This window comes from Salarias fasciatus, chromosome 22 (genome assembly GCF_902148845.1).
Source record: "Salarias fasciatus chromosome 22, fSalaFa1.1, whole genome shotgun sequence".
Taxonomy (NCBI): Eukaryota; Metazoa; Chordata; class Actinopteri; order Blenniiformes; family Blenniidae; genus Salarias; species Salarias fasciatus.
In genome coordinates this window covers 30,914,625-30,934,134 of record NC_043765.1, presented here as the reverse complement: position 1 = coordinate 30,934,134, position 19,510 = coordinate 30,914,625, and the positions used below count along the sequence as shown (strand labels likewise).

The window sequence follows — 19,510 nt, the reverse complement described above, 5'->3', positions numbered from 1 at the left end:
TCAACTGGAATTAATATGTCAGTGATTACAACATATTTTAACAGCGTTTCAGTGTCTATAAATTTAATAAACCCAGCTGAAATAAGGTGACTGAAAGCTCTTGAGTAAAGACGTGTTACACTTTCAAGTTTACTGTAGTTTCACCTCAAAGTCTTGTGAAGTCCCTCGAGCCATAAATCTTTGTATTTCCAGTTGCAGTTCCATTTCCACGGGATAGTTCAGGTCCTGTGATCCAGTTCCTGTCCTGGTTTTGCTACTGACCAGTGTAGCCTGGCTTGTTGGCTGGGGTCACGAAAATATTGTTTTTTTCTTCTCAGAACAATATGCCTTCAGAAGAGTATTTGCATCAGAGAAACGCCGTCCACAGAGAGCCAGACGTCACAATCACTATTTCCTCCCCCTTCGTACCGCTGCCTGCCGACGGCTGTGCCGTCTCCATCACCTTTTCACTCTGGTTACTGGACAGTTCATGTAAACATGTCTACATGTTTACATGAACTGTCCAACACTGCTGATAAGGATGTCATGCAGCATCCTGTCAAGAGACATGGAGGTCTGTTGCTTGATGTGCCTGCTGCCATGGCAAACAGTGGAATCTGTACTCCACTGATGATGGTTTCTGCTGTCGACTTCACTCAGAGTGAACTCACTGGAGTCGACTGAGGTAACGACGATCGTGCTCTGAAACCAGCAACTCCAGAGCTGCACCTCAGGGTGACTCAACTCAGAGGTCATGGTGAGGCACAGAGGTTGTTGAACCTCCTTCCTGAAAATGACCCCTGTATCCCGACAAGCGTGAACAGTGATAATAATGATGAAGAATTGTGGCTTTTCTACTGAACCCCAAACCCAAACCATCATTCATCCATACCAAACTGAATTTTTTTTGTACTTTTTTCCTCCACCCAAGAAAATGTCCTGTCAAGAATGACCAGAGAGCGATACACTGCTCTGCACTGTAAGATGCAGCTCAATGATACAAATCGATGTAACTGTACATGACCCAGAGCTAATTAACGCACCTTAAGGTGCAGAGTTTCCAGTCATAAAGATGTTCTGCCTTCCCCTGTGTCAAGCAGACTAAACCACTGTACGTCTTTGTTATTTACATTTTGCACATTTACAGGGAATAAAATAAATGAATTAATGATATAGTTCAAGATTTTTATTATTAGTCTCTTACCAACACTGCAAGCTAAAATACTTCAACAGGATGTTTCCATCAGCAGATCGATACTGACTTACACAACAGCATTCCCCAGAAGAAACGTAAAATAATGAGCACAAAATCAGGAAAGCAAGTTAACTGATGGGAAGATTAGCACTGTCCGACCTTCCTGTTCCTTGTCTTTAGTGCTGCATGGACGGGGAAGGTCTCGAGCTGGTTGTGAGGGCAACTTAGAGTTGAGAAGGAAGATATTGTTTTCACAAAAGTGCAGAACGTGTATTAGTTATTGCGTAACACTGGAAATGCTCAGACGTGCACGCACCTTTGCTTTGTCACTGTGACAGCATTCAGCCTTTCTCTGAGTCTGCAGAATCATGAGTTTGATGGTCTGAGCAAAGTTTTCTGACTTCTGAACCTGAACCTGTCGTCCCCTCAGTAATGGACAGTGCTTGATCCTCAGGACGGATTTTTTTTCTCTCATATTTCTTACACTGGTACTTTGGCTTTGCAGTTCTATATTACACCAAGCAATGACGTGCAGATTTTAAAGAAGGCAACCCAGATCAGACGTACTAAACCTAGACCTCTTTCATGGTCAGTTTACGTTCTTTGAATTCCTAAAAAATACTAAAGAATGAAATCATCATTTTCAGTAGAATTCAGCATCTCATTGTGAAATCAAATCAGTTTCCCCTTCCCCTCCCGAGGGGAGCTGCTTACTGAGCACTTTTTTAACTTTGCAAAAAAGTCTGGAACATGTGAGCCAAGCTTGATCCATTCATTCCTCTTTGCTTTAGAGCTCATGTGATTTTTTATTCTTTTAATCCAAACGTACATTTCATTATGTTTTCTAAAAAACCACCTGTGGACAAGTGTCAAGAAATTGCATGTATGTTGTGCATGTTTTTCGTCCTGTGTGACTTCTGATGCCCATACCAAACAAAAATAAAAACTATACCAGTAATATCGAGTGTGAACAAAATGAGAAAATGGTTACTCAGCTCCATTTAACATGAACAAGTACTGTCTACTGTATGTTTAAGTGTGAAAAATAAAATCAACTATGAAGCTATGCTCTTTTTAGATTTTGCTTGGCAAAGGCACAACTTTATAAACTATACATATCAATTTAAAATATTTAACATTGACACTGTACATCGTGCAGTGCACATTAAGTCAATATCTGAATGTCTGTGCATTTCACGGTTGTTAAATTCATACAATCTCACCTTCACACATCATTTAGAAACCCTCCTCATGTTGGCGAGGCAGGTCTCTGCTGCTGAGCTGAGCGAGGCGTGGGCTTAACCCCACGGCGTGCAGCTTCTCACGCTGGAGATCAACGGATTAGTTACTCAATCCAACAAACAATAAAACAAACGTGTTTCCCTTCTGGTGTATGAAAGTATTCTGGACACTACATAACAAAATGGATGCATCATCCAACACAGGGGATTTCAGCTGTTTCTGGTCTCTGAGGAACTCCATTCATTCACCTGACCGCCGAACTTTTACAGCTTTTCATTCCTGCGTACCTGCTGAGGCTGTGGGGACTGATGAAACCACAAACCTTCAGACCATTATATATCTTCTGCCCACAGTTTGGGCAGGTCTTTTTTTTTTTAGAGCCCCCCAGCATCTCTAAATCAAAAAACCACAAATACAATACAAAAACAGACAATACAAAACAATAAAATACAACACAAAACGAAGATCACGTCTTTCGTGCAGCTACATGTCCGCCGCGCCGCCGACTTATGCAGGAAGCTCACGGACCATCAGGATGCGGTTTAGATGGTTTCATTGCTCATGAAATGCATGCGTTAAACAAACAGCATGGTTACACACGGACATGCGCGTCTTGCCAAGTGTAACGGTCTTTTTTTAGTCTAAATGTCTTTTCCCACTTGGTTTAAGATGAAGCCACTTAAAAGCGACATTTCAGAGAGACGCAGGGACATGTTTTACGACAAAGTCAAACAATCTTGAAAATATCTGGAACTGAGTTGTAGTTCAGAAGATACAAGGTTTATTTTGTTTTCCATGGATTTTTGAGGCCGAGGTATTATCTGTATCTGTCTTGAAGTAAGTGTAAACTGTGTTTTTGTTTGTTTTTTCCAGTATTTACTGGTTTTATTTAAGGGAGTTGTATGCAGTGATGCCAGTGAGATCAGACTGAGGTACTTGGTATTGCTGAAGGTCAAGTCATAGTTTGCTGTGTGATCAAGAAGTTTTTTAACATTTACAAAAGCATTGGCCCGAGCAGGACGAGGAACTTCTGCCTCATCAGCTAAATAATGCTAATTCAACTGTGGAAAGAGGCAAGGTACAGAGACACTCCCTCAGCTTCAAAAAACCCTTTTATCTTCACATGGTTAACGTTTTTGGCCTCAGACAGAGGGCCCATTTCTCACTCAGAATGGATGTTTCTCACACACACTTAGACTACATTCATACAGCCGGTTATGTCTACAGGGGATTTACAAATGTTCTTAAAACTGCTTTTCAAAGGCCACTGCTTGAAAAAGCAATGCCTGGACTGAAGGGACATGGACATCTGTCTGACTGAGGGGCCGGGTGCCTGGATCTGTGACGGGAGACGCAAACGGTAATGTTGTTTCCATATAGCAGTCACATCTGGACAAAGTACTGCGAAGTCTTTCAGATGGTGCTCTACTAGGAGCTTCAGGCTTGAGAGAGTTGAGAGGGCAGCAACCGGTGGAAAGAGTAGTGGAACAACCTCCAGAAACTTCAGCAGCATTATTATGTTTTCATTTTCTCCACTTGTGTTTAACAGGAAGGACAAGATCCTCAACAAAACCACCATCTGCCCAGCGGATCGTTCAGTCGCCATTCGATGAGAGTGTGTTCATTGGTACAGGGCGAGGCTGATCTCTCACGTCCAGAGGCGAATGAAGGAATCCAGTCACTGCACTAAAGCAATCGACCCTAATTAAATTAAATTAAACTAAACCAAACTAAATTAAACTAAACTAAACTATACTAACTAAATACTAGTTTAAACAGTTAAGTGTCCACAAAGCTGCCCTAGGAGCTAGAATGCTGTGGGAAGTACGGTGCACTGAGCCCTGTCCTCTAATGTCTGAATGTTATTCCCTTTAGTCCGTTCATTGCTTTTCCCCTGCTGTCCCCCCCTTCGAGGGGGAGTCTTCTCCAGTTTCAGTTGCTGACTCCACTATTACGAAGGCCTATGAACAAGCTCCGTCCGGACCGGGAGGACACTCCTGTCGGTCCTGCCCGTGGACTGGCTTCGGTTCTACTGCTGGGATCCGTGGTTCTTGTGCTGGACCGTCCAACGAACTGTCCTCAACATTGTCCTAGGCTTTACTTTTTATTGTCTCATGCTAGCTGTTGCCAAAGCTGTCCGTCCCTGGGAGAGGGATCCCTCCATACTGTGGTTCTCCCCAAGATTTCTTCTTTTCCCACTGGGTTTTTGGAGTTTTTTCTTGCCGGATGTGAGGGTCGAAGGCGGTGGTTGCTTCGTTTTGTCTCGTTACTGTAAATATTGACATATTACCATTATGCTTATTCACTGTTTTTACTTTTACCGACAAATGTAACATCTTGAAGCCTCTGAGGCAACTGTTGTTGTGATACTGGGCTATACAGAAAAAATAAATTGATTGATTGATTGATTGAAATTGACCCTGAAAACACAACATATTTTAAAACACACAACCCCTCTCAGAATTACATGCATCGTGTCGAGCCTGGATTTGATTCTGAAGTTTAAAGACTGGCCGGCGTCGTGCCCAAAACTTGGTTTTTGCCAGAAAGTAATTTCCGGTGTGCGGGAGCTGCTGTGGCTCTGCAGCAGTCTTCATCGGCCACAAACAACAAGCCTTTATGATCGTCGAATGATGTTTACTTGCGTTTGGCGTTTGAAGCCTCCTGTAGGTCCAGCTGCCTGATGTCGCTGTAGAATAGGCGAGTTGGTGATTTTAATCTGCCCTGGATTTACGCTGATAAAGATAAGTGTCACCGAGCTGTTCTGTTCTTTTTTTCTGCACCAAAACTACTAGATCGCTCCACAGCAGGGACGTAATGACACAATAAAATTCAAAGACACACGAAATAAACGTGAAAGGGCGCCGCACACCATGGACACTGATGATTTTTGACCCTCCTCGCCTGCCATAGCAAAACACCTGTTTCAAAATGGAGGAAGACCAAGTTGAGTTAGCTGACGCTCCCTCGGTGGCGTGGGTCTATTCTGGCCTCCCATGTGAACGACCAGAGGACGGTCTGCGGATGAAACAGGAAGCGTGTGCAAAATGTGCCGCTACAGCTCGCCGTATACTGCGGGGAGAACAACTACCATGACAAACACAAGTTTTGCTTTTTCAAAAGCATTTTGTTTTGAACTGAAGAAGGCAGCAGTTATGTGGTGATGCTGTAGTTACCACAATAAAGAACTTTTTAAATGACATTTTATGTTTTATTTTGTATTGATGCAGCGTTATTTTTTGTGTGTCGACATAAAGAATGAAATAAAGAAAATGAGATTTTTGCTTAACTTCCTACTGTTGGGGATTTTCTTTCATCTTCATTTCGTACCGTGAGTCCTGTTCGTTACACTCCCGCTCAGCAGAGTAATTTCGTCCCAAGCAGTGCTTTGTACGGTGTGAACAATGAGTAAAGGGACATTACCACGTCAAAACCAGCTGAATTTGCTTACCTGCCTCTGGTTTTTCATATAGAGGGATACTTGCCTCAAAATGACTTCATATAACACCGCAGAGTGAGAATGACCAGATTTGAGCTCGACCAAGGGGCATCACTCAGCAAGGTTTGAGTCTTCACCCTGTAATAAATGTGATCATCGCAATGACAAGACGGCATTTGACATCTTACTATACTAGAAACATGATGTGACCACGTGTTTCAAATCATCACAGAATTCATGAATTTTGAGAAAAAGAACGATTTTTATTGGTCAGAGACAGTCGTACAGCCTAGTGACTGACCAAGGGACACACACACACACACACACACACACACACACACACACACACACACACACACACACACACACACACACGACCTCTGTCCTTGTTGGGGTATCTTGCACAGCTTTTGTGGCACCATCCTGGACACACATCACACCCGACCTGAAAAACAATTTCACTGATGATTATATTGTTTGGAATTTGTGATATTTAAGCATTTTTTTTAAAACAAAGCCAGATTTAGGAAGGATGGGTAAAACCCTTACCCACAGAGCGTCCCCTGCGTACCCCCCACAGAGATGACAGAGGTTTGTCAGGTCATCTTGCAATAAAAAGAAAAAGGGTCAGTCAGTAATGTTTGTCAGAGTGATGGCATTAGACTTAGAAAAGGAAATATAGAAAAAAAAAAAAAACACCTGTATTCATAAGAAGATGAACATAAATTTCCTTTCTGACATTGTTGACACTGGATGTTAAGCGTCAAACACGGGAGGCAGCCCATCCAAGATGCACTCAGCAAACTGAATGACAGATGTATTTCTGTATTATATTTGAACATTAGGCAGACCGGAAGTGTCATCTGACCATCTAATGTCCAAAATTAACAATAGAATTAATGTTTGTGTAAGTAACACATAACAGCAAAATCCCCAAAAAACATGATATTTTACTTTACATCTTCATATCTTACACATCTCTTACATATCAAGTCATATTGCAGGGGTGTCCAAAGTGGGTCCTGGGGGGCTGCAGCCCTGCATGTTTTCCGTCTCCCTGCTTCAGCACAGCTGATTGCAGTGAGGCTCGTTATCTGGCTTTCTGCTGGACTTGGCCATGAATCCTCATGAGATTCAGCTGTGTTGAAGCAGGGAGACGTGGAGGACATGCAGGGCTGCAGCCCCCCAGGACGCACTTTGGACACCCCTGTCATATTATGTCCATAGTTACCAAAAAGGCATCTGTGTTACGACAAACATTAAGCCATGTTCGGAGCAATGATGAATCATATTGTTGATGTTATAATATACCTTCACTCGTCGTGGCGTCTTGCTGAATCCAGCAGGTTCTTGTTTCACTCGCCCACCTCCAAGGACTTAACCCCCTGTGTCTCATGAAGGAGTTGACACTAATAGACATGGTTTTAAATGATACACTTATGCAACTAGACTTTCTATGACAACAGAAATGAATTCCTAATATATGACCTCGTGACGTCCTGCCTCTTTCCACCAGTGGGTGCAGAAACAGGGTGGTGTTTTTGGCTGGTAAATCACCTACAAGATACAAACTCAATAAATATGCCGTAACGATAACTGTGTAGTGACATACAAACATGCATTCATGCGCACGCACACACACACACACACACACACACACACACACACACACAAAATGTGTTGTGAACGTACCACCAGCATCCAGCGATGGGCCTGACTGACCACGCCCAAAATGAATTCATACAGCAGTGGTACGACCTGTAACATCAGATAACACACAAAAAATGTCTTATTTTATATATTTTTATATTGTGTTGTATTAATTAGTACAAAAACATGACAGAATATATTTTATCACCTTACTTTTCGGTTTCTTGCTCTCCCAAACCCTTGTCATTTCAAACGTGTCAATGGAAAACGCCCCTGTGGGGTTGTTTTGGTTATTCCTCTCCACACGTTTTGTGAGATATGCATTTATAACCTGTAATAAAAAAAAAGTTAAACCCCTTTTGCAGGGCAACGTATAAAAAAGAAAGACGTGTGTGTGTCCACCTGAAAATATTTAAGACAGGAAATCAGTGTAAAGTAAAATAGTTTCAGAACCTCACCTCAACTCTCAAACTCCATCTGACGACCTGAATTAAAGACATCGTTGTAAAATATCTTATAGGGACCCACTCTGGAGAGCAGGGCGTTTTCACCCCTCCTGGGTTCGGGGTGTTGTTGATATTTTGGATGGCACTTTGAAGTGCGTCATCCAGTTTGAGGAGATTTTCTGTCACTTCCTCAGAGAGGTTGTCCTCCACACTGCTCTCCACCTTCTGAATGAATTAAAAACCAAATGAAACAACATTTAAACCAAATCCCTGTTGGAGCACTGCATTGTTCTCAGTTTAAAGCTCTTAAAGGTGCACAGAAACGGCAGTCTGTCCTGTTCATCATGCCGGGTTTTCTCAAGTTGCTGCTCAAGTTTACCTGAGCAAGGAGAACCAATGGGATTGGTGGTTATCAAGCAGGCGGGATTCTCAGTGTTTGGGGCCAGACCGACTGAGGGATGAGGGCTCCGTGATCAGTGGCTGGTAAATGGTGAGCAGGCTGAGGTACAGTCTGTGCGCCGGCATTATCCAATGACAAAAAAAAAAAAAAAACACTTCCATCCCGGATTTACTCAAAAATAGAATTTTGAAAGTTTGGGCTACGTGGCCTGATAGATGAGATGAGAGATGACACTAATGTAAGGCCCATAGTGAGCTCACATTCAGTTTTCTTTTCTGCACACCTTTAAAAACATTTTCCAACACGCACGATGCATCTTACCTGGTGATGCTCTGGGATTTCAGACGGATGCCTCGCTTCTCTCCCGAACAGTGAATAGAATGGTGAGAACTTTGTGCTGACTCGCCGCTTGGTTTGCAGACATTACAGCATCTGAATGCTGCTCCCGCACATCTGGCTTGCCTTGCACCGGTTTGGCCAGTGCTCTATAAAGAATGAGGGCGAACAGGCGTCTTTTGATGCCCGGAATCTTTCACACATTTCTGTTGATCTATTTTACAAATACATGAAGACAGAAAATTAACAGTATCCACAGGGGGAATAACAGGTGACAAAAACAGTCAATAAGCGGCACATAGTTAATCATGACGTTTTTGTGAATGATGAATGTTTTTAGCTTTTCTAACATACTTCATCAAACTCCCAGCCTCGGTCCGTCAGTGTTCGCTTTGGTGCTTCGAACTGATAGAAGAACTTCAGTGAGCACCGACTGACCTCCTGAGCATTCCTGGATTTTATGGCATAAGCCGGGAGCCACGTTGTTAAATAATCAATCAGCACACATTTGTACTGGTTTCTGCTTTGAGTGGTCCTCAGTTTGCCTCTTAGAGCCATACCCACAAGCTCAGACGGTGTAGTGACCTGCAGCACACAAAATACAAGTCCTCATATTTCCAGCAAGTTGTTATTTTCTCCTGTTAACTTATTTTTGTTTAAAAGAAGAAGGGTTAGACTCATTCAGTTCTTACTTTAAAGGGCTGGTATTCCACTTCCTGTTTGATTACAACACTATTGGCCTGGCATTCAGGACACTGGGCAACCTAAAAAAACCCAACAGAACCATAAAATGAATCTCCTTATCCCCATCTGTGTGCCCTTGACAAATGAAAAAACATTTCAACTTCAGCATAGTTCAAGAATTTCAGGTGTAAAATTATAACGGACAGGCCAGAATATAAAACCACCACAGATTATCAGAAAGACAGGAAAGCAAATGCTGTGACTGACCCACTGATGGAGGTCCTCAGACAGTCCAGGCCAGTCAGACCTCTGGGAGATGGCCCCTCTGGGTTTCTTCGGCCCACAGTGAGTGCCTCGGCTGCTGGCATGAAGGTCTATGAAGACACCGTGGCCCTGGTGGAAGTAGGCTGCCGTTTATGCCTCACATAGCATGAAAAACCATCTATAAAAAGAAAGAGTCGTGATAAATTGTGATCAAGTGCAGTAAATGTATTGATTTCTGTCTGGATATGCCCTGCTATCTGCCAGGTGTTCAATATTTAATTATTAATGACCATGTTTGGCTTGCTGTGGTCAGGCAAGTGTTAACTGACAACGAGACTAACAAGAAAACAAAGTAGCTTGAAAATAAGCACACCTTACTATCCACACACACACACACACACACACACACACACACACACACACACACACAATAATAATAATTAAATCAAGTAAATTTTAAAAAGAAGAAATACACAGACAAGATACAAGAGTGAATATTTTTTCTTGTAAGCCTGTCGGCACAACTCTGTGACGACTCAACGCACCACGGAATACATGCGGTTTAACAGTCAATCTATAAAACACTATTTGTCCCCAAGGGTCGATTAAAACACACACATGCAGTTATTCATGTTGGAAATAAAGGAATAAACACACAAATTACAGAAATAAGTAAGTAAAGCTCTCCAAAACAAAAAAGAAAAACGACAGAATAGTAACCCGAAAAAGCCTGAAAGTCTGAGACGATCCAACTCACCTTGCAACTCGTAATGTTTTGTTTTTCGATGGAAATTGTTTTGTTGGACCTTAGTCAATCCGGGGGGGGGGGGGGGGGGGGGGGGGGGCACCTGTGCAGCATCACAGCTTACTGAGAGAACCTCTGACCTACACAGACTTTCATGCACTGCTGCTTTACCAATGATGGCCACAAGGTGGCGACACACAGGCAGCATCGATATCCAGACTCAGTAGTGGATCCTCAGTGGTCTGAGTACAGAGCGTCTGCTCATCATGGCCATGCTGCGGTGCTGGTTCTGGGTAACAAGAGGGTCAGTGAAGTCCAGCTGTTTGCACACACACACACACACACACACACACACACACACACACACACACACGCGCAGTCTTGTATTTCTATCCTTGTGGGGACCTTCCATTGACTCCCATTCATGTCTAGCCCCTAACCCTGACCCTTACCCTAACCCTAACCCACACCGCAACAAAGCCTAACCCTAAAGAAATGTTTTTGCACTTTTACTTTTTTCAGTAACAACAACATGGTCAAGAAAACACTGTTTCTCCTACTTAGGACCGGAAAAAGGTCCCACAAGGCACGTCGTTCCACGTTTTGCTATCCTTGTGGGGACATTTGGCCCCGACAAGGATAGAAATACGAGAACGCACACACACACACACACACACACACACACACACACACACACACACACTAAATGAACATCACATGACATACAGAAGGAGAGAGACAGACAGGGTGAGAGAGACAGAGGGAGAGAGAGACAGACAGAGGGAGAGAGAGACAGACAGAAGGAGAGAGACAGAGGGAGAGAGACAGAGGGAGAGAGAGACAGAGGGAGAGAGACAGACAGAGGGAGAGAGACAGACAGAGGGAGAGAGACAGAGGGAGAGAGACATACAGAAGGAGAGAGACAGACAGGGTGAGAGAGACAGAGGGAGAGCGAGACAGAGGGAGAGAGAGACAGACAGAGGGAGAGAGAGACAGACAGAAGGAGAGAGACAGAGGGAGAGAGACAGAGGGAGAGAGAGACAGAGGGAGAGAGACAGACAGAGGGAGAGAGACAGACAGAGGGAGAGAGACAGAGGGAGAGAGACATACAGAAGGAGAGAGACAGACAGGGTGAGAGAGACAGAGGGAGAGCGAGACAGAGGGAGAGAGACATACAGAGGGAGAGAGAGACAGGGTGAGAGAGACAGACAGAGGGAGAGAGAGACAGGGTGAGAGAGACAGACAGAGGGAGAGAGACAGAGGGAGAGAGACAGACAGAGGGAGAGAGACAGAGGGAGAGAGACAGACAGAGGGAGAGAGACAGACAGAGGGAGAGAGACAGACAGAGGGAGAGAGAGAGACAGAGGGAGAGAGACAGAGGGAGAGAGACAGAGGGAGAGAGACAGAGGGAGCCAGTGATTTCTTTGCCAGATCCCTTGGTGTGACATAGAGCACCACCTACAGGATACATGATAGAACGAATCATCTTACAACATGCATACAAACCGGTGATGTTCGGTGTTTATGTGTATTTTAAGCTGTCTGCCGTATAATCTGTCGTTCCTTTGCAAGTACCACATCGACCACTTCACGCTCTTCACAGGATGAGCTGCAGGTCTTTTAATCAAACCATGTGAACTAAATAAACGTGGAACAAAGTATCCCCTGCTTACTGTAAATAAATGAGCTTCGGGCATATGTTTTGACATTGAGGCATTACATTTTGAATTTCCAACCTGAACCTGAATCAAATGCCTCAACACATCTGACAGACTGCAATGTGAAGAAATCCAAGCCTTCATGAAGCTTCTTTTCACTATCAACAAGTGCTGCGCCGTAGAAAACAGTCTGGCGTCTCATGGCTCCTGGTTTAGCAGAGCGCTCCGGCAGCAGGTCGGTCGGAGGCTCTCCACCACAGCAGCACTTCACACCGGGCAGCACCAGGTGTCAGCAGAGCACAGGAAACTCAGCAGACTGGACGACAGGAAAGGTTTGCATGAGGCGTTCAGGAACTAGAAGAGCAGGACTGTCACTCCTACACCTGATTCCTTCACCCGATGTTCCCCTCACGGTTCTTTCTCAGTCTGCTGTCAGTGCTCAGCTTCTGGAGAGCTTCAGAGAGAACCCTCCAGCAGCTCCTGGGTTCCCCGTTACCCACAGTTCTTATCCACGAACGTCCCGGACTGGCTCCGTGATGTTGGTCCTCCTCAGTATGTGGTTGAGACCCAGACCCTCCAGGCAGGAAGTCCTGACCCAGTGTCCCAGGGAGACTGAGACCTTTCTCTTTAGTAAAGCTCCAGTTAGACCTGGTTCAGGACTTCCTGGACCGTCTCTCAGTGGTGCTGCTGGAGGTTAAAATCACCGGAGAACCGACACTCAGCTCGTCTGTTCTGCTCCCTCCCTCCTCATGTTCCACTGCTGCCAGTCTCTGACCATCGTCTCTCTGCAACTCTGAGAGCTCCGTGATCCACCGGAACCGAGCTGGCCCAGAGAATCCATCTGTCTGTCCTCTGAGCCTGGTCCTGCTGGTTCTCCTCTGAGCCTGGTTCTGCTGGTTCTCCTCTGAGCCTGGTCCTGCTGGTTCTCCTCTGAGCCTGGTTCTGCTGGTTCTCCTCTGAGCCTGGTTCTGCTGGTTCTCCTCCTCTGAGCCTGGTCCTGCTGGTTCTCCTCTGAGCCTGGTCCTGCTGGTTCTCCTCTGAGCCTGGTTCTGCTGGTTCTCCTCTGAGCCTGGTTCTGCTGGTTCTCCTCTGAGCCTGGTCCTGCTGGTTCTCCTCTGAGCCTGGTTCTGCTGGTTCTCCTCTGAGCCTGGTCCTGCTGGTTCTCCTCTGAGCCTGGTTCTGCTGGTTCTCCTCTGAGCCTGGTTCTGCTGGTTCTCCTCTGAGCCTGGTCCTGCTGGTTCTCCTCTGAGCCTGGTTCTGCTGGTTCTCCTCTGAGCCTGGTTCTGCTGGTTCTCCTCCTCTGAGCCTGGTCCTGCTGGTTCTCCTCTGAGCCTGGTCCTGCTGGTTCTCCTCTGAGCCTGGTTCTGCTGGTTCTCCTCTGAGCCTGGTTCTGCTGGTTCTCCTCTGAGCCTGGTCCTGCTGGTTCTCCTCTGAGCCTGGTTCTGCTGGTTCTCCTCTGAGCCTGGTCCTGCTGGTTCTCCTCTGAGCCTGGTTCTGCTGGTTCTCCTCTGAGCCTGGTTCTGCTGGTTCTCCTCTGAGCCTGGTCCTGCTGGTTCTCCTCTGAGCCTGGTTCTGCTGGTTCTCCTCTGAGCCTGGTTCTGCTGGTTCTCCTCTGAGCCTGGTTCTGCTGGGTTCTTCTTGCTCATGGGGATCTGTTGGGTTTTCTCTGTAAAAGCAGCCTGTGTTGTAAATGGCACTTTATAAATAAAGCTGATTTAAACTGATCACCCAATTATACCGAAAGACCACGAAGTAGTTTGATAAACCAGATATTTATTCAAAACGTTCCTTGTATGGAGGCGGAACTGGTTCCTCACAACATCCCTCAGTTAAAGAATGAAATGAATAAATGCCTCAAAATCTTGGTTTAAAGGAAAAGCAGAGGAATTATTTCATGTTGTTGTGGAAACAAAAGAAAAACTCACAAAACTAACAGCTCCAAATGGCAGAGGAAGAGAAAGAGAGGCGTCATCTTCTTCTCTCTTCCCTTCAGTCCTCGTCTGTTCATATGCTTTGCAGACGGTGCACCTTCGTTCCCGCCAGCAACCCCCAAAGAGGGCGGGGCAGCAAAGGATTATGGGATGCTGCTTTATTTAGGACTTCATTTCCAAATGTGGTGAAGTTATGTTTCTGTAACTTTCTCGTCACCTGCTGTTGTCAGGAAGGGTCCAGGTGAAAGGTCGCGGGGTCGCTGAGGCTCCTGATGTGTTCTGGAGTCGCCTCCTCTCGCTCTGGCTCAGCCGGCGAGCTCACAGCCGTCTGGAGAGGCCTCCGGCTCACGGCTGGATGGAAGGAAGCTCTCAAAACGGCGCAAAGCGAGGCTGGAAGAGACTCAGAGAGCTGCGGCGCCGAGTCAAGTTCTACGCTGATGATACACTAATGAAAGAATTTCAGTTTTAAAGAACGCCTGTTTGAAACCAGCTGTTGGACGCAGAGTGCTCAGTAAAGCGGTCAGGACGGAATCCGGTCGAAGGTTCTGCAACCTTCACCACCGCAAGAGCCGTTTCAGTGCAGCAGTTCTGGAGCCAGGAAGAACATTTAACCTTGAAACTGAGGCGAATGCAGCTCTGGAAGATTCACAAAACATAAAAATAAAAAATCTTATGATGTATTCATGAAGTTATGATTCAGAGTAGTGAACATTTGATCAAATGTATCTACTTTTGTACCTGATTTTAACGGTTTGGCTCCTATTTTCAAGTGTTTTTTGTTGACAGTTTTGACATTTTAGCTGTTTAAACCATTTTACCTCCTTTACAGCGGCTCTGCTTGCTTCTGTCCAACCATGTTTATGTTCTTCTCTTAGAAATTCTGTTAGATTTTTTTTTTTGACGTTTTATCACTTTGTCCCTCATTTCTTGTGGTTTTCGCTATTTTTCCCAATTTTATTTGTACTTTTTTTGAATCATTTTTGAACCAAGAGTAACGAATCATTTTGAACAGTGTGTAACGGTGTGTAACTACAATGAAAATAAATTCAGTGTTTATTCACATGTTGCATTCTGGAAGCTTGGTGGAGCTGCAGAGGGGCTGAAGAGCCACATGTGGCTCCGGAGCCGCAGGTTGAACACCCCCGATAGAGTGGAAAAAAATCAAAGTGTGATTAATTTCATTGGCACAGTTCTGGTAAAGAAATTACAACTTCAGGTTTAGGGACTTAGAAACAACAGTTTTCTGTTCAAACGCTGCCGGTTCAGCCAATCGGCTCAGAGGATCGGCCCGCAGGAAACACTGCGAGAGAAGAACCTGCAGCTTTGAACAAGCGCCGCCTGCTGTGGAACAGTGAGAGGAGAGGTTCAGACGGACTGAGGGAACCGCCAGACTCAACCGCCCCGGTCCGGCACTGCAGCCGTCCCATCATGCTCTCTGGCAGTGAGCGGGAGACGAAGACGTTTCACTCTGATCAGACGTTTCCATCCCTCCAGTCAGTGTGTGTGTGTGTGTGTGTGTGTGTGTGCCTCAGTCTGCTGGCCCCTGCACCGGGTCCAGGTCCAGGTCCAGACCGGGACCTCTGCCGTCGCTTTAAGTCTGAGGATCGTTCTTCAAGGTGCAGGTGAACGAGGGGCTGACGGAGAGGCGGTGTGAGCGGCATGACAAGTGGGAGGAGAAGAGGAGCCGAGGCTTCTGGGAGTCACGTTCAGTCAGAACAAAGGCGCAGAGTCGGGGAAGAAGCGGCTTTGAATCAGATGAAACAGGAAGCGGAGCCGCCTCAGGAAGCTCAGCTCCCAGCATGCAACCTGCCGATCACAGCCTCAATCACAGCCTCCCCTGGAGAGCCACGCGCTCGCTTCATGACCGGGACGCCGCCGCACCCTCCAGAGGGCTGCTAGCATGTTAGCTTCCCCAAGATCCCGCGTCAACATTTCTGTGTCTTAAAAAACTGAAACAAGGCCCAGAAACCAAAACAAAAAAAACAATAATAATAATAAAAAGGCCCCAGCTTCACTGTTTCTGCAGCTTCATGTCGGGAACGTTCCGCTTCTGTGGAGTTGGTAGTTGAATGCTACCAGTCCGCATGTGTTCAGGGGGCGGGGCTTAGCCGGAGGTCATTTGGAGGTGGCGTTGTGTCTGCAGGCCCAACACGTGCAGGGGTGTTCAACCTGCGGCTCTGGAGCCACATGTGGCTCTTCAGGCCCTCTGTAGCGGCTCCATGAAGCTTCACAACACGAAACGTGAATAAACATTTCACGAATTTTATTATAGTGACCACGGGACGATTACAAACGTTTTGTGACTCTTGCTTCAGAAAGTATTCAAAAAAAGGTGCAAGCAAAATCTGGAGAAAAAGCAAAAACCACAGGAAATAAGAAAAATTAGAGTGTCTTAAAAGCTGGAAATGTCTAGATTTCTAAAAGAAAAAACAGAACATTCTTAGAGAAAAACATGCAAACCTGATGAAAAGGAGGTAAAATGGCTAAAAGAGCTAACATTTCAAAATTGGCAACAAAAAAGCTTAAAAACAGAAACAGAACTGGTAAAATCAGGTGTCAAAAACTGATTAAATGTGTTTAAAGGTTCACTATTTTGAACTGTAGTTAAAACTTCATGAATGTATCAAAAGATCCAGTTTTTATAAGTGAATCAAAACTACGTATGAATCTTCAGGAGCTGCATTCGAATTAGTGGAAACTCACAAAAATGGCTCTTCGGGTCAGAAAGGTTGCAGAACCCTGCTGATAACTGCATGTTCTCCATCAGGGGCCTCGGGTCTGGGGAACACAGGGTTTGGTGTTGAAGGAGAAGCTGCTGAAGCGGTGACGTGTTGTGATCGTATGAAAACACCGGCAGTGAGAGCAGCGAGACCCTGAAGCCTGACAGGAAGGGACGAGGACGGACACGGCTGATTGGCTTCCTGTCTCTGAGACGGGCGCTTCCTGTCTTTCACACTGAATTAGTCTTGGCGAGCAGCCAGGTTCAAACCTTCAGCGCTCCGCCAGGATAAACCTGCACTAATCACACACACACACACACACACACACACACACACACACACACACACACACACACACACACACCATGCTTGGTTAGAACCTGTGTTGCTTTAACTTCTCTTGTTAATAAATTTAAATTTTGGAATTATTACTTGTTGTTTAATGAAAGTTACACAAAGATGATTTTACATATCAGACATGTTTAATAACTGTTATATCATTGTTACCTTCTAAACTAAAGAATACACCCATTCCAGACATGGGAGATCTGAAGCTCTGGTTAGTGTTATTATTACTGTAAATCCTCTTATAGCAGCCGGGGCTTTTATTTCTCTCAGCTGTAGCGGCACCAGGCTTTTAATGGAAGGAGGCATGTATAAGAGAGAGGCTTGTATTTTAACATTTTCAAAAAGAGCAGAAAGATCTTTAGTGTAAGTTTGAACCCAGTACAATGTACTGAGCTCATTTATTGAAAACAAGTATCAAACCGTACTAAAACAGTGATAAACAGTAGTGCCGTTTAGAGCTGGGGAATATATCGAATTAATTCGACTACTTCGATTTTATTTTTTCAATCGATGTGAAAAAAAATAAAATCTCAACATCGAGTTTAATGTTTTCTGCATAGATTGTGTATGAATGGACAGGCCTTTCCTGACGTCACCCACAGAGTCCCCAACCGCCGCTCTGAAGACTTCGGCGAGTCCAGCAGGACGTCTCCACACTGAACGTTTGAAACCGGATGTAAATGTGATTGGTCCCGCCCGTCACGTGACCGCATCACGTGGACAGAGGAGGCGCTGTGATAGGGCCATTTATGCAAAACTTTAACTCGTAATATAAAATCAGCAGATGATTTCTGTGAAAATCAGAGTCTGGTGAAGCAGCAGGTTCTAGAAACCAGAGACAGAGACCAGAACCTGTCCTAGCGGGAGCTTTATATGTCTCTTTTCACTCTGAAAATCGGCATTTTTGAATGGGTTCCAATGAGACCTGGGCTCTTTTTGAAACCAGCATCATCGCCCCCTGCTGGAATTTCCCCGGAATTACAGCTTTTTTGCACTTCCGCATTATTTTCATGTTTTATGAGCGGAGGCTGGCGCCTGGTTTTCTGTCGATCTGCCATTTTTACCGGACGCATGTAATACACACAGTCGCCACACCAGGAGGACTGGCGCTGTAGCACAGATTACTATCAGCACAGCACTGTAGCTCTTCACAGAAAAAAAAGAAAAGATAAAAAAACAGGCTTATATTGGGAGGCGGCTTTTATGAGCTTTCTTCAAAGACGCACCCGGTCATTAAAGGAGACGGTTTTAATGGAATACAGGTCTTTATTAGAGGATTTACTCTATGTTTTTTTTTAAGTTTGTGGGTGGCGCTGTGGATCCATTTAGCCCCCGTCAATGTCTGAATCCAGTGAAATATATAAACTTTCACTACGCCTGGCTGCTGTGCCAGATTTAATGAGTTTTAGAGCCTCCAGACGGCGGCGTAGCAGACGGACGTTAGCCCCGCCCTCAGAGAACCAACCACGTTCTCAGGATGTCGTCACCAAGGCTTCAAGCTCCTCTTTCCAAGTCTGAGGCTGCTTGGATCAGCCAGCTTAGATTTATGGCTTTCAATAAAAAAACAGTGATTTTGTTTTGCTGATAGGCGGACGTGTTCAGGGCTGCATCTTCACGGATCCTGAGCAGTTTGGTGGAGAGAGGACAATGGAAAAGGCTCCAACATGAAAACTCAGCTGCTCCGCTGTCGGCCTGCTGTCAAAACTCAGGATTCTCCACAGTGTTCTTCATCCATGGCTTTTCATGGCCTCCACCAGCTTTCACGCTGATCGGATCAAACGATCTCTATCTAAACGATGTTCCTATGAATGTGTTCAGGACTGGGTCTTCAGGAATCCTGGTGACTTTGGGGAAGTTTGGTCAATACAGTGAAGTTACAGCTGTTTTAGTTTCACTAGGTTTTTTTTTTTTTTTTCTTTGCGAAACCCCACAATTTGTGGCCCTGCTGAGACCACGGCGTTCCATGATCAATAATCGATGCCTTCAAACAATTTTCATAAACCTTCAGATTGATAGGATGAAACCTGTAGGCCGAGAAAGAGATGGACCGATGCATGGTTTTCACCATGTCTGACAAATTTTCAAATTCAACTTGAAATGTAGCTTTCCTCGATCCATCTGGGACGTCCCACTCAATGTGGTTGGCCGGTTAGCTCAGCTGGTCAGAGTGTGGTGCTAATAACGCCAAGGTCATGGGTTCAACCCCCATACTGGCCATTGGACTGCTGATTGTGTGTCTGACGTAACTGGAAGTCGGGAAAGTTCTGCTTCTTATTAGATAGAATGAGGAGCAAATTCAAAAACAAGCAGTGTTTGGTCCTCCCACCTCACCGTGGCGTGGAGCAATCGGTTCAAACCTGGGTGCGATTTTTGACGCTGCTGAATCAGCCTCAGTGTTGAGCAGCTGTTGAATTTTGTTTAGATTTTTCAGATCTGATCAGTGTTGAAACCACAGCCTCATTTCAACTTTTCA

At 45.2% G+C, this 19,510-nt stretch overlaps 1 protein-coding gene and 1 non-coding gene across 2 annotated transcripts in view; one reads left to right on the top strand and one right to left on the bottom strand.

Moving 5' to 3' along the window:
• Nucleotides 1–19,510, bottom strand: part of LOC115409141 (uncharacterized) — a 79,167-nt gene that overhangs the window by 42,888 nt on the left and 16,769 nt on the right. The window lies entirely within an intron of this gene.
• trnai-aau (transfer RNA isoleucine (anticodon AAU)) lies at nt 19,181–19,254 on the top strand. Its single transcript has one exon. It is a non-coding gene; the product is annotated as a tRNA-Ile (tRNA).